The sequence below is a fragment of the Schistocerca serialis genome, chromosome 3 (genome assembly GCF_023864345.2).
Source record: "Schistocerca serialis cubense isolate TAMUIC-IGC-003099 chromosome 3, iqSchSeri2.2, whole genome shotgun sequence".
NCBI lineage: Eukaryota > Metazoa > Arthropoda > Insecta > Orthoptera > Acrididae > Schistocerca > Schistocerca serialis.
Window position 1 is genome coordinate 865,282,988 of NC_064640.1, and position 15,107 is coordinate 865,298,094.

Below are 15,107 nucleotides of genomic sequence, written 5' to 3' on the forward strand. Positions count from 1 at the left end.
TTAGGTTCACTCACTTGGTTATCGTCTTTATTGTTTACAGTAATAACACATACCTTTGGCTTTCCAACATTTCTCGTTTTCTTAAAAGCCTTCAGAGGATTTCTAATAACTTTACTTTTACTCATTATTATACTTCAATAAAACAGAGACTCAAGAAACAGAATTAATTACCAATATTTTCGAGATAACGACAGAGTAAATAAACATGAAACAATCGACAATCACACCAGCGATATATATTGAACCATCACAGGTTAGCCACAACACATACTTTATTTCACATCACTAAAATGTACCTGATGAACACGGACGTTAATAGTAACACCATTTGACAGCAGTTTAACAGCGCCACAGTGGGTCACGCCTATGTAGAACACATTTCAAAAAAAATTTAAAAATAGTTGTAGTCTTCGGAATTGAATAAATTATATTTCTATTAAAAGGTAATAGTCTGCAGATTCAGAAAACGAAAAAAAGTAAAAATTGAACTTTTCATGATTTTGAGCCTTTCCGGAGCCCCTTAAATAGTTCGAAAAGCTGGTAACAGATGGCGTGATAAGCTGTGCAGCTTGTATAGTATCAGTGCGCGTAATGAAATTGTCCTCTGCAAGCAGTCTTGGCAATTCCATCACAATCCTTTGGAAATTTCCACTATTTGCAGTATAGAGGTAGCGTAAACGAATAGTGAAATTTACCACCACATCCTGTAGCGTCTCAACGGAAATGGTTTCAGATGCCACACAGATCACCGATTCAGGATCGTCCTGTGTGGTGGGATGGTGTCGATAGACAGTGTCTTTCAGTATTTCCACAATAAGTAGTCACAAGAAGTTAGATCGAGTGAATGTGAGGCCAATCCATCTCTGCACGTATCCATCAAGGAGGCCAAAACTCTGTAGGCTGTGATGTGATAGGGCTCCATCTTGCATAAACCACTCGGTGCCTTGTCGATATTCCAACGACAGCTGTTTGGCGGCAGACTGTCCCAAAATTCCAACTTAACGGTGACTAGTGATCGCTTCTCGCATAAAAAAGGGCTGATTATGCATCCACTGCATACCCCGGCCCAAACAGTAATCATGGGAGAATACAGTGGCTACCCTTCATACAAATGTGGGTATTTGGAACCCCAAAATCGCCAGTTCTGTTTAATCAGGACTCCATTCAGGTGGAAGTGTGCTTCATCTGTGAACCAGATGCGACCAATATCAAATCCTTCATTATCAGTCATTGTGAGAATCTGGTTCGCAATGCCAGTCCTTGCTGCACAGCTCGTACTATTCAGGCTGCTGGTGGCTTTGGATTTTGAATGGGAGCATGTGTAGGCCCAGTCTCAGTGTTTCCTGTGTGACGGAACGCTTCAAACCAGTCTGCTGCAATTCCATGGACGTATGTCCTGGGATATTGCTGAATAATTCCAGGGACTGTGGCGACATTTCCCTGAGTAACTACTGTTTGCCTTGGGCCAACATTCCCTGCTAGATCATCACTCACCCTGCCTGCCCTTTGGAATTTGGTGAAGAGCTTGCGTGTTGTTTCCGCATTGTGTCCTTTTGGAACATTAAATCATATTTAAAAATAGCGTATTGTTTCCGAATGGCTTTGTTCTAACCAGTTCAAGACAAACACGTTGTTTAATAGAGTACGTGATCTCAACTTCTTCCTCCGGAGGCTAACCTTCTTTCACGTTTTAGCCGTAGAAGGGGAGCTGCTGTGCACTGTTTATAGACACCTATTACGTATTGCGATTACAGTGTTATCTGTTAACAGCTTTTCGAATTATTTCGAAACTTCTGTATAACATTTTTAACATCTTTCATAACATACGGTTTGTTGCGCTCGTCTACCGATCTTAATTTTCGAGATATCTAATTCTGAAATTAGGGACTCCTTAGTTGGACACCCTGTATGTGTCCTGTATAGAAGATACGCGTCTACCCATTCAGAGATGACCCGTAATGGCAGTTCGATGAACATTCACTTCATATACGACAGAAATTCTCATAAAATAACTGTGCTGTGGCGTTACCCTAAGTAAAGTGATAAAAAACCGAAAACAAATTGAAAGCCTGCCGTTACCTTATACTTTAACACAGAAGTTCGTAAGAGACTTTGACCTTGGTTTTCCATTTCGTGATAGATTGCCATTATTTGGAAGCTTAAACACTAACAAAAACTAGTGTTGCCCTCTGGGAGGATTTTGAGTCTTGACCGTTTGTTTGTCTAATGTAAAAAAGGGTATCCGACAGTAATTAGGTATATAATGCAATTAATAGAAAAACTAAACAGGCTTTACTTTGGGGCTAATAAAAGTAGAAAGGTTCATTCGAAAGATAAACGGTCGCCAGTCTAATCAGGCATATTAATTTGAAACATTATGTTTAAGGAAATTGAATATTAGCTGTCGTAGTGACATTCATTAAGACTCCCTTTGAATAGCACACTGGATACACACGAATACAGGGCGATCTAAGTTGTGGGTAGCAGTAGTTACAATTAATGCACATACCAGTAATCATAGAAAGCAGGATCGTATCATACTCATAATACTAACAGTTACAATTACTATCAACACTTGATTCAGTAGTGAAATGTTACTGCAGGCAACACTGAACTAAAGTTGGGCATGAAAAGATTTCTGACTTAGCTGACATACAAATACCACACATAAAATTAAATAATACTACAATTACACTGTTTATATTCTCATTTATGGAAATGGGTCATATTTCCTTAGTAGCGACAATATTGCATTTATCTTCCTAATAAGAGAAGAATATAGTGGGGACCCATAAACTGACAGTGTCTCAATCGGCAACTCTATGATTATTTCAGAAGCAAAGTTCAATTCAACTAAAATTAATTCTTAGCGCCACTTGGAATAATTTACGTTTTCATCCTTTAAAGCAAATTACTCAACACTGAGCTCGATTAACCTCAAAAAATTCATTCATGATAGCAACCAAGGCTAAATTACGTTTCATACAAGTTTAATTTATGCGCTTTTTTCATCACCTGTGAAGCATGTATTTTAGACAGTAACATTTTCACACTCTGGCACTGAATTTTTGAACATTTAACACACAGAAGCAAATCACTAGTTTGTTAGAAACAGGACACTCGGTTTTCTGCACACTTAGGAGGGTATCTTTCATCGGTTCGTGATTAGGATAAAGTTAGGGTTCAAAACATCGATTTATGGCATTTGTATTATTATTGAAAACACACATACAACTGGTCCATGCTATAATAAATATCTGTGTGCCTGAAGTTGGTGGAGCAGTGGCGAAATAGTGGTGGCAAGCGACGTGGCGGTTAAGTGTACTCACGGCTCTTGATGTTGAATGCTCTTTACAATTTCTTATTGGCGACGGACTTTTATCGTATTAGAGCCATTCCTTATTGCCAAGTGCACCATGCAATAGCCAAATCCACATCCGAGGCAAAATTCCATGCAAAATGGCTTCCAAATGCCTCCCTTGGCACCCTCGATGTGTATGGTGCAATGAATAGCCACTGACTGCGTGCCGTTCCCTCCAAGGAGCCAAAACCACCTTTTACCTAGCGCCAAGCCACTTCCGTTGCGGAGGGGCTTCCCTACAGCCGGTCGCCATTGACCGAACTGTTCTAGGTGCTTCAGTCCGGAACCGCGCTGCTGCTAAGGTCGCAGGTTCGAGTCCTGCCTCAGGCATGGATGTGTGTGATGTCCTTAGGTTAGTTAGGTTTAAGTAGTTCTAAGTCTAGGGGACTGATGAACTCAGATGTTAAGTCCCATAGTGCTTAGAGCCATTTGAACCATTTTTGAGCTTCCCTACAGCTTTTACATTTCACAATACAAGTTCCCTAAGCATGAACCAGCTTCTAATATACAAATTTTTCTTTGTGAACATACATATGTTATAAAATTTCATTATTTTAAACATCATTTAGTTTTTACCATACATACATTGCAAACTTTAAATTTCTTGTCACAAATCAATGACGTTAATTAACAAAGAACAAACACTTCATAGTCAGACATATAGTTACACAGTATAAACCTACCTCTAATCGATATTGGTGTTACAAGCTGACCCGCAGAATAATTAACATAAGCTAAATCAAGGTATACCTGAAACAATAATCTTTACGACAGATCTGATGTAGGTACTGACTATCTGTGCCAATGAATTATACCTTTAGGTGTAATTCGTGTAGTGCAAATGTATTCGCACACTGTATGCTACAACAGCTAATGAAATGAAATGAAACTCTGCGATCCGGCTCTCAATGCGGTATCGCCCGCTAAATTAGCCGCACTTTCAAATACGCCCACCCCACTCTGTTACAAATTCCTTGCGCGCTATGCGGCTCCTTGGTGAATACAGGAGAGAGGAACAAATGCCATTCATAAACAGAGAATTCAGATATTAATTTATTCTGTATCTAATATCAAGTACTAAATATAATACATAACTATGTCGCTGTAGCTGCAACGTCAGTTGCTAACATTGGCTTTGAAGGTGAAACAGATACAGATACTGCAGATTTACAAATCAGCCTGTCTTCATTACAATTAACTGTTCAGTAAATCACAAACCCTGCCCACTACGAAAGCCTGTTACTGTTGTTGAACGGTCAAACACACAAAATAGCTCAGTGCACGAATGTTCGAACTGAAGTACACCCGCCGCTGGAGCACCAGAGAGGAGATGTTAGCTTCTCATTGGCAGCGGCGTAATCGTTTGTGGCAGCGCGCTCATGCCGCGGTGACGGCTGTAGGAAACACGGCGGCGTAACTGGCGGCGCGCGTATTTGAAAGTGCAGCCGACCGGATAGCGGCCGATACCACTCCCAAGAGTACACGATGTCGACCGGCTGCTGAGACATCCTCCGCCATGTGGCGGGGCATCGGATGAACACACATCTCTCCGGCCGATGCGGCGGTTAGACCTTGTAGCCGATACCTCTTAACAGGCAGCTCGTTAAGTGGCATCACGAGGCTCTCCGGTCTAGTCCACCCACAAAGGAAAACTCCTTGGCAATACCGGGAATCGATCCCGGGACCTCAGCACGGTAGCTATCTTCACTGACCACTCAGCTATGGAGGCAGACCCAACAAACAATCAATTTCGGAAAAAAGTGGGCTTGTGTGAATATCGAAATCTCCGTCACTTCAACGCCGTGCCGTGATGTTCCACTGCGACACGAGCTTACGTGGTTAGCTGAAAATATCATATGAAAAATAAGCCACTGCCATAACTGGCGGCAGTTTATTTTGTCTCTGCTTGAAATACAGTGAAAGCAAAACATAGTTTCTTCGAGAACGTAGTTCTTTAGGGGAGTTAGAAGGGGAAATATTTTTTCACATTTTAGGATTTTTATCTCATTATAAAATTTGCAATTTTCAGAATAAAATGATGTATATATCACTTATAAACTCACATAGGAAATATTTTATTTTAATTTTTTTAATATAATCTACACCGGTTGAAAATGTTAAAATTTTTATGTGCATTACTTGAAAATCTAATGAAATCGGTAATTTTTTATGGAAGGCTGTGGATTGCTGTGTTATAAAGGTTAAGTGTTGGTCAAGTCCATGAGGAAGTTGAAACAAAGTTTGAGGGACAAGAAACTTTCTGATGGTAAAACCATAAGAGGCAGGCTGACAGACAAAATGATTGACCTTGCAAGCATACTGCGAGACCCACTCAGTCCACTGGAAACGTGTGTTGCTTATCAGAGATATGTCAGAAGAAATTGTGACTCATACCAATGTGAAATTTCTTCATACCGATCAAAATTTTCTCACCAACACCGCACGGAACTACGAGACATGAATGTCAATGAACTTAGAGCACTATTTGGACTATTATATTTTAGTGCCAATCACGAAAATTTAGGGTCAATTTTCAATTTTCGCAAATATCTCAATGGTGCGGAAAGTTTGAGGTCATCCACATGAGTGCTTAAAGGAATCCGTTAAACTTCGGTTACACGGTAAATCAGACAAATCTGAAGGCCGTAAATTCAACTAAATACCAAGGAATTACAATTACGAACAATTTGAATGGGAAAGAACACACAGAAATTGTTGTGGGGAAGGCAAAACAAAGATTGCGTTTTCTTGGCGAAACACTTAGAAAACGAAGCAAATCTACTACAGACTGCCTACAGTATGCTTGTCCGTCCTCTTTTAGAGTACTGCTGCGCGACCAGTGATCCTTATCAGATAGGGTTAACAGAGTACATAGAGAAAGTTCAAAGAAGAGCAGCACGTTTTGCACTATCGCAAAATAGGGGAAAAAGTGTCATAGACGTGGTGTAGGATTTGAGATGGACACCATTAAAACAGAGGAGTTCTTTGCGGCGGAAACTTCTTACGAAATTTCAATCACCAACTATCTCCGCCAAATGCGAAAATATTTTAGTGACGCAGACCTACATAGAGAGAAACGATCACCATAATAAAATAAGGGAAATCAGAGCTCGCACGGATGTATATAGGTGTTCGTTTTTTCCGCGTGCTGTTCGAAAGGCACTTAGGTGGGATTTGCAGGGTATCCATGTACAGTTGTGCTCAAAAGTATCCGAACGACCTGAATTGCATTTCGCCTGATTCGCATGCAACCCACATAACGCAGCTGTCTAGCAGGTCCTCTAATCGCTCCTTGGTACAGTCGTTTGACTATTGAAAATGGTTACAAGAAGTCACCCCTAGAAAACACTACTCTGTATCGCAATAACTCAAGATGTAAAGTAATACTACGATACTACAAATATCAGGGAACACCTTATCACAGGTAAGACTGTCCTTAAGGCTTGTAAGCTCACATTTATTACAATAAATGACATACCTTAAATGTTACCACTCTCATTATTACGTCAGATAGGTAATGCACTTCGTAAGTTCGTCGTATTCATGATTTCCTCTTCAAAGTAACATACCGTACTTATTATTTAACACAAAATGACATTAAAAATTTAAGTTATTCACGAGCAGCTAGTTGAGAATATGTATGAACTTCAAATGACACGACGAACCGTCTCGTTCTGCATATGGATTCAAACCCAGGTCATGCAGACTAAGCAATGATTTCGTGACTGACGGAAACTAACAGTCATTCCTGATTAAGCATACAGGGAGTGATATACCTCGATTTTAGACATTATCAGTTAGCAAATATCAACTTTAAATCACATAACGCAAACATTTTTAACGGACGCGAATTCCTACCCAGCGCCTATTGTCCCTGCTAACGAACTACGAGAGATGTTAAATATTGCTCCTTAACAAGTAACTTACTTGAAATGCCGTGAGGTAAAGCTTTGTGTTGGACAGGGATTCGAACCCAGAACCTAATCGGATAGATATCGAAGCACAATGAACTGTGACGTATCGCATTTTCTCGGCAGTAACTAGATGTTTTAACTGAAATGACGAGACGAAACATTAATTTTTTCCTTCCCAGGACTCCAACCCAGCATCTATCGTTGTTTTATTCTAGAGAAAACGTTAAATACGGGTTTGTTGCACCAGCAGCGACATGTGAGCATGTTTGAACTAGAAATAATATGACGAAGAGTTCAGTGCGGACTGGGAATAGAGCCCCACACATATCGTTGTTGGCTACACACAAATAGACGTCAGCTACCGAATTTTTCTCCACCAGCAGCTTGGAATAACATCTTGAACTTACAGTGATCTCGCAAATAGTTCTGTGTCTCACTGGGAGTCAAAAACGTCAAATATCGTTAATGTTGATAACGAATGAAAATACATTAAAAATCGAAATTATTATCCACCAGCAGATGGGTGTTCCCATGGTAGATCTTGATAATTCATAATGAAATCTTTAGTGCCGGACCAGGATTCGAACCCATTCACGCGCAATATGTGGAGATGTTAAGAAATCAGCAGTTTTGAACAAACAACAAATTGTAGCCGAGCTGTATTGTCACGAAGGGAACAAATTCCACGTTAAGGGCGATCTGAGTTGCATTCCCAGTTCAGAACCAATTTTATCGACATACAGAAGCTCAGATAAAAGGTGGAATAAGTGTCCTGTGATCCTACATAGCGTTTGTTTCGTCACTAGAAATAAATAACTAGTATAAGAAAGGTTGCTGGTGACAGAGATTCTATATGTCGCCACTCTAGACTTTATTGTGGCTCAACCTAACGTCTACTTGGTAGAGAAGGAGCCGGCCGCGGTGGCCTAGTGGTTCTAGGCGCGCAGTCCGGAACCGCGCGACTGCTACGGTCGCAGGTTCGAATCCTGCCTCGGGCATGGATGTGAGTGATGTCCTTAGGTTAGTTGGGTTTAAGTAGTTCTAAGTTCTAGGGGACTGATGACCACAGTAGTTAAGTCCCATAGTGCTCAGAACCATTTGACACATTTTTGTAGAAAAGGAATATCATTTTTAATGAGAATTTCAGACAACAATGCCATTATATCTTCTTCACATGGTGTAGCCAGAAGAGAATGGAATCTGTCTCTCCCTATCTAAAATCACTGACCGAAGTTGGAATCGAACCCAGACCATAGATATATGAACCTATCATCAGCACAACAGACCACCAAATCCTCTGCTTCAAGTTGTGTATGACAGACAATGTTTTAGGAAATCAATTGTTTTCCTTTGCAATAAACGGAATGATTTTCATTCTAAGCTATCCAAGTACAAAATTTTCGCAAAAAAGTGGTTCAAATGGCTCTGAGCACTACGGGACTTAACTTCTAAGGTCATCAGTCCCCTAGAACTTAAACTACTTAAACCTAACTAACCTAAGGACATCACACACATCCATGCCCGAGGCAGAATTCGTACCTGCGACCGTAGCGGCCGCGCGGTTCCAGACTGTAGCGCCTTTAACCGCTTGGCCACCACAGCCGGCAAAATTTTCGCAATATTTGTTCAAATTTAATATTCGCTTCTATAATGTAGGAAACTATTTCACTGTTCCAAAACTTGCATCCGACTCATTGACCTTACACTTAGTCGCTGACCATAAATTCTAGCTCAGAGTGACACCAGTTTAAGTAACCTAATGTAGCGAAGACTGTTTGCCAGTGCTCTTTCTCACCGGAAAATACGCAATTTACTCATTGGGCTCCACAAGTACACTGTAACAGTAATTTCTGTGTGTATGCAACGCATACGGATTAGAATTTAGAGGGCCCTTTTTCATTACAGGCCCTGGGTAGTGCAACATCATACTGACAACAGTAATGTGCTTATACTGACAACCTGACTGTTCGTTTTACCTGATTTTGTAATCATTTAAATAAAACAACAGGACATTCCAGTGGGAGACATTTCGTCCCCTTTTTCCTTCTGTGAAATTTGCCAGTAAGCTTTTTGCCTTCCAACCACTGAAATGCGGCAGAGTACGGCCGGTAAATGATTCACAATGCATGATTTAGTGCCGTTAAGACGATTTATTTAAACGTCACAAGACTGCACATAGGTGCAATCGATTTCGACGTGCAAAGTGTTTTTTATCTTCCTTTTGCGACAGGTGGGCATAAGTGATTTCCAAAGACTTTTTATTGTACTGAAATAATCTTTTGTCACAAAGTAATAAGGTAGGTGTTTTATTCGTATATATTTTGTAGGAAATTGTAATCGTGATGGAAGATTATACACCTAAATGTTTGACACAACTGGTAGGAGAAACCGCTGCATACTAAACAAACCCTGCGCCTCCTCTCCATATCCTCTTATGACACGAGCATGGGATTCTCCTCGCATACCGCTACAGAGCTGTTCCTAGCATAGCTGAGAACTGGCAACATCGTCACAAACATTTGGCAACACTGTGACACTGCAATCACTTCCGCGTATGGTACTGAATTGACTCGCTAAATTCACTTGATATTCCCTTTCCATTTGAATGACTCGTGCTATATAATCCTCATGTAAACTAAGACATTGAGACAGAAAATTCAATTTCTTGACTAAAGAAATGCTATTCTTCACATAAGTGACAATTTTTATTGTCTTTCACGATGCGTTATGAGGCTGAGCGACAACTATCATGAGGAGGAGGAGATTATTGTTTAACGTCCCGTCGACAACGAGGTCATTAGAGACGGAGCGAAAGCTCGGGTGAGGGAAGGACGGGGAAGGAAATCGGCCGTGCCCTTTCAAAGGAACCATCCCGGCATTTGCCTGAAGCGATTTAGGGAAATCACGGAAAACCTAAATCAGGATGGTCGGAGACGGGATTGAACCGTCGTCCTCCCGAATGCGAGCCTAGTGTGCTAACCACTGCGCCACCTCGCTCGGTAAATATCATGATGAGAGCTCTTGGCTTTCTGACTGCCAAGCTGCTTCGCAATACCAGCGTCTCTGAAGAAATTCGAAACGACCATCAGCGATATGAATTTCAATATTGTTCTTCACTTAAGACTGGAAATGAACCTCTTGATTACTATAGGGCCTCTATGCTAAATTTCCACAGTAGCAATTAGGAACTCCCTGCAGACATTTGCTAAAAGCGGCTCTAGCAACTTACTTTTTCTCTGGGTAGCTTCAAATATGGGCAATTTTGTCGCCTTAAATCCAATTGAATATTTTAAGTATCACTTTTCCTTTAATTAAAGTATAGACCTCAAAACAAGCAATTTGCCTGAGTAGCTATAGAGCAGGTTCTGATAGGTATTGACACAATCCATTTACCATAGAGAATTGTTGTGGACTGGCCAGACAGCAAATCCACTATGACCGGTAGCCGAAAGGCACGCGTTAAGCTCACGCAGGCTGGCGTGAGGTCTGGAACAGGACACGGAAATGAGACTAGTAAAAAAGGTACGTAGCTGCTGGAATACTTAACTTTAATCCATAATTGGTGAACATCGCTCTTGACGGTACATGTTTTACAGCATCAATAGCAAATGATAAAGGCGCCTTGCTAGGTCGTAGCAAATGACGTAGCTGAAGGCTATGCTAACTATCGTCTCGGCAAATGAGAGCGTAATTTGTCAGTGAACCATCGCTAGCAAAGTCGTCTATACAACTGGGGCGAGTGCTAGGAAGTCTCTCTAGGCCTGCCGTGTGGCGGCGATCGGTCTGCAATCACTGATAGTGGCGACACGCGGGTCCGACGTATACTAACGGACCGCGACCGATTTAAAGTCTACCACCTAGCAAGTGTGGTGTCTGGCGGTGACACCACAAGAATCAAAGAAAGAAATCAAACACATTACTTTCCATTTACTCTCTGTGCCTTGACTAACACATATGAATCCATGGCAACAATAAATTATTTGAGGGACCTCCTGTGAAAGGAAAAAGAACAGAATGTGACGCTTTAATTGTAGTGCACTGGATCAGAAACAATGAAATTAATTCTGTGCCATATTGATGTATTACGTTCTAGTGTAATAAAATAATCATGAAATAAAAACGGTTTTGTGCCTCCTTTGCTATCAAGAGTGAAACACAAATCGTAGACAGATTTTATGGGTCACCACTCAACAACATTAAAGCATTTTACATAGTCGAGAGTGCGGAGTGGAGCAGACGTTGTCGGCATAAGGCGAGACAATGCAGTGCCTCAGCCCCCGCCGGTAGGCAGTAAACGGGGCCCAGAGAACTCAGACGTATGCGGTGCTCAGAGGCAGATGGTTGGCAAAGAAATCTTTCGCTAAAACATTGTTGGACCAAACTGTTCTTACCAGTGTGACAGAAAGCGAAATCTATTGTAGATTCGCTTGAATTACACTCATAGCTTCAGCACCGAGAGGAAAGGGGCGATAAAAACTGTCGAGATGTGCTTTTAGTTACCGGACGTCGTATTAGCTAGTCTCGCGTTTTACCTCAAGACTACGGTCGTAGTAAAGAATAACGAACTAAGACTGAAGTCAAGACTTCCTCTGGGAAGTGCCGCAGTCTACAATGTTGCCAGATCGAGCATATTGCCGAACATAGGATTCTGAGAGGAGCACGACTGTATTGCCCACCTTACGTGAACGACTCGGCGATCAATTGTTTACTCTAAGACTGTATCTACAACACATATTGCACGCTGAAGACCCAGAAGGATTTAAAAACAAAATTAGTTTATAAGAGCAACGTTAACTATAACGTTCGAAGTATTCATAGTTATAAATTCGCCTCAGTTTGCGGATGATCTCAGACTCAGGTTGATAATCATTTTGAATATATAGCAGTACTGTACCTATTGGTGTTAAACTCGTTTTCAACCTTTGGTTCCCACAGCTACAGGAACACTATTGTGATACCTCATAGACAAAATACTTACGCAGTGCTATCAGACGAAAATATCAACCTGACACAAACTGTGGGAAGCTTGTTTTACAACCTTCAACCTGGATAATGAGCTTTTTCCTATTTGAGATGTCTGTGAACATTGCTGCTTGAGACGATTTAAGACGAAACTAAATTCCTCCAGTTACGACAATGTTTAAAGAAATCGTCTTAACGGCACTAAATCGTGGTTTGTGAATCGTTTACCGGCCGTACTATGCCGCATTTCTCTGGCTGGAAGGCAAAAAGCTTACTGACAAATTTCACAGAAGGAAAAGGGGGACGAAATGTCTCCCACTGGAAGGTCCTGTTGTTTTATGTAAATGATTACAAAATCAGGTAAAACGAATAGTCAGGTTGTCAGTATAAGCACATTACTGTTGTCAGTATGATGTTGCACGGCCCGGGGCCTGTAATGATAAAGGGCCCGTTTAGGTCAGGCATATTATATACTGAAGTGGAAGAGAGAGCACCTCTAAATTCTAATCCGTATGCATTGCATACACACAGAAATTACTGTTACAGTGTACTTATGGAACCCAATGAGGTGAATTACGTATTTTCCGGTGAGAAAGAGCACTGGCAAACAGTCTTCGCTACATTAGGTTACTTAAACTGGTGTCACTCTGAGTTAGAATTTATGGTCAGCGACTAAGTGTAAGGTCAATGAGTCGGATGCGAGTTTTGGAACAGTGAGATAGTTTCCTACATTACAGAAGCGAATATTAAATTTGAACAAATATTGCGAAAATTTCATACTTGGATAGCTTAGAATGAAAATCTTTCCGTTTATTGCAAAGTAAAACAATTGATTTTCTAAAACATTGTCTGTCATACACAACTTGAAGCAGGTCAAGTCGACCAAATCAGATGGAAGAACTGACAGCGACGTATATCGGAAGGGAGTAAGATCTCTTGCCTTTTGGTTTGGAAGTACTCTATAGCCATATCTAGGCGCAAATAAATGAAGAAAGGCAGCGCGTTTTTGTTATCAAGTAACTTTTAATGTAATCTAGGTGTAATTGCTGATGTTTGATATTAACATGAAAAGGATTCCGTAGACAGGGAAAAAACCGTGTTGGGTTCGTACCTCTGTCTCAGAACTTCACATCATGCACTTCATCTATAAATGCATGCACACTTTGTTACTTCGAAATAGAGGTATATCAGACATCTTTCGTGGTTAATTAACGGGGACGAAAGGGTCTTGACGGAAGTCCCGGTTTATTACAAAAATTGTCGTCTTTTATTTTCAAGTTTATATTTGGTTACAGGTACTGGCAAAAACTTCGGTAATTCATGACTCTTCATGGCTAGTCATCAATATGATATGATTAAATTAGATTACGTTATATTAATTCTTGTTTCATATCTCATTATTACGATATATCGTAATGATGTGGAACGTGTCATTTTAATGAAAGATTTCTTTACATACCATGATTCAATTTCTTTACAATTTTTTACACTCTCTCTCTCTCTCATTCTTTTTGATTTCTCTTTCTCTCTCTCACTCTCTCTCTCACTTACACACACACACACACACACACACACACACACACACACACACACACATTCTTTTTTTTTATTTTTATTTGTTTATTGTGCTCGACTATCGGCGAGGCACGAAAACGTCTGTGAATGAGTTTCTTAGTTTTGAGTACACTTACGAAAGAAATATAAAAACAACAATGAGAGTTACTGATTTAATATGCTTAGTTTGCAGTTAGTTCTGAGTATTATTAGTAACTACGCTCCAGTCCCTAAACCTAGTTACAGAAATGCGAATCAGACGCATTACATATTCCAGGCCGTAGCAGCCGCGACTTGGAGACACCAGCTATGGTCACTTCCCAGCCCGCTGTAAGATCACATCGGTTCGTCTTCTTCCTGCTTGTATTGTAACTGAGATTTGGCAACAAGGCAATGTATGTTTGGCTACTCTATGATCGACGAGTTACTTCCTGGTGTGTTCGAAATTAAGCCTCAATGTTCACTTGATTTTTCCTGTCATTTCCATTGAATAATCTGAGTTATTATCGCTTGAGGTGTAACAAAAGATTTTAAATTTAAGGTTTTAAGCCCAGGAAAGTCGTTGCACGTGGAAATCGGAACTAATTTCGTCCTTCAAATAGCGGTTTACGAGTTCTAGCCACTATTGGTCTCGTAAGAGGAAGTTAAGACACATAGATCTTCGCCAGCTCTGTGGTAACGTGCCGACCTGTGAAAAAGTGTCTGTTATTGTTCGCAGTTCCAGTCTCACTAAGTGTCGCGTATTTATCCCTTCTGTGAAAGAACTACAAACGGTCAGATCAAACATCGGTAAGGAAATCGCAAGTAAATACTTACGGCTCATAGTGCAATGGTGAAAAACTTACAATGCTGCACAATAGGTAACGCCCCTTTCCGCTGCTGACAAGCAAATTTTGGGTTTCTAGGAATACATAACTTTATTTATGAAATGCCACATTTGCATAGATCTTGAGTACGACACATTATACCAATTAAACACAGACACAATCAAAATCTAAGTGAGAAGTATTTTACCAGTTCGTGTCGATAGAGGCACGCTTGTGTACAGATACTCAGTTTTATTAAAACAGCCTTCCGTCATAAGGTTATTGTGGGTAGTTTTATTACATTTCTTATAATACAGCTCACAATTTTCGTAAGGTTTCGTTTAGTGTTGTTAAAACAATAGTAAACATGAGAGAGAAATTAATCATCAACGTTATATGCGTATTCTCTGATGTTATCTATAACAGTCTGAAAACGCACATGCAGTTTATTGATTACATGCATGTCGAAAGCTTGTTCTGAGTTAAAGCTGTCAAACAAGGTTTGAAGAA